This window comes from Megalopta genalis, unplaced genomic scaffold, assembly GCF_051020955.1.
Source record: "Megalopta genalis isolate 19385.01 unplaced genomic scaffold, iyMegGena1_principal scaffold0443, whole genome shotgun sequence".
NCBI classification, from domain to species: Eukaryota; Metazoa; Arthropoda; class Insecta; order Hymenoptera; family Halictidae; genus Megalopta; species Megalopta genalis.
Window position 1 is genome coordinate 65,817 of NW_027476512.1, and position 1,684 is coordinate 67,500.

Sequence of the window (1,684 nt, forward strand, 5' to 3'; positions counted from 1 at the left end):
GTTTAAAATAAGGGCACTTTACTCTTGACATTTTACGGTTTTTTCAATTTTCTGAAAAATCCTATCATTAGATTTTTTTAAAAATACGATAATCTTGCATAACTAACGTTTCTACATAGGGATTAAGCATTTAGAACGAAATCTAATGTCAGAAAATGGCACTTTACTCTTGACATTTTTCGGTTTTTTCAATTTTCTGGAAAATCCTATCATTAGATTTTTTTAAAAATACGATATTCTTGCTTAACTAACGTTTTTACATAGGGATTAAGCATTTAGAACGAAATCTAATGTAGGAAAATGGTACTTTACTCTTGATCGGTACGTTGGGACTTAGAAAATATTCGGCCGTACGCGGCGCGTCTCGGCGCTTCGAACAGCTCCGGTGTCCCCATTATTTTCGATTTACGGCTAAAATAAATTCTTCTAATTTTTTTCAATTACATATTCTTGCTTAAATAACTTTTTTACATAGGTATTAAGCATTTAGAACGATACATTGTTTAAAATAATGGCACTTTACTCTTGACATTTTACGGTTTTTTCAATTTTCTGAAAAATCCTATCATTAGATTTTTTTAAAAATACGATATTCTTGCTTAACTAACGTTTCTACATAGGGATTAAGCATTTAGAACGAAATCTAATGTCAGAAAATGGCACTTTACTCTTGACATTTTTCGGTTTTTTCAATTTTCTGGAAAATCCTATCATTAGATTTTTTTTAAAATACGATATTCTTGCTTAACTAACGTTTTTACATAGGGATTAAGCATTTAGAACGAAATCTAATGTAGGAAAATGGTACTTTACTCTTGACCGGTACGTTGGGACTTTGAAAATATTCGGGCGTTCCAATCGCTCGTCTGTTGCATCATAGCGCGTCTCGGCGCAATCGACCGATTCGCTCGACCCATTATTTTCGATTTACGGCTAAAATAAATTTTTCTCATTTTATTCAATAACATATTCTTGCTTAGATAACTTTTTTACATAGGGATTAAGCATTTAGAACGATATAATGTTTAAAATAAGGGCACTTTACTCTTGACATTTTACGGTTTTTTCAATTTTCTGAAAAATCCTATCATTAGATTTTTTTAAAAATACGATAATCTTGCATAACTAACGTTTCTACATAGGGATTAAGCATTTAGAACGAAATCTAATGTCAGAAAATGGCACTTTACTCTTGACATTTTTCGGTTTTTTCAATTTTCTGGAAAATCCTATCATTAGATTTTTTTTAAAATACGATATTCTTGCTTAACTAACGTTTTTACATAGGGATTAAGCATTTAGAACGAAATCTAATGTAGGAAAATGGTACTTTACTCTTGATCGGTACGTTGGGACTTAGAAAATATTCGGGCGTACGCGGCGCGCTCGGCGCTTCGAACAGCTCCGGTGTCCCCATTATTTTCGATTTACGGCTAAAATAAATTTTTCTCATTTTATTCAATAACATATTCTTGCTTAGATAACTTTTTTACATAGGGATTAAGCATTTAGAACGATATAATGTTTAAAATAAGGGCACTTTACTCTTGACATTTTACGGTTTTTTCAATTTTATGAAAAATCCTATCATTAGATTTTTTTAAAAATACGATATTCTTGCTTAACTAACGTTTCTACATAGGGATTAAGCATTTAGAACGAAATCTAATGTCAGAAAATGGCA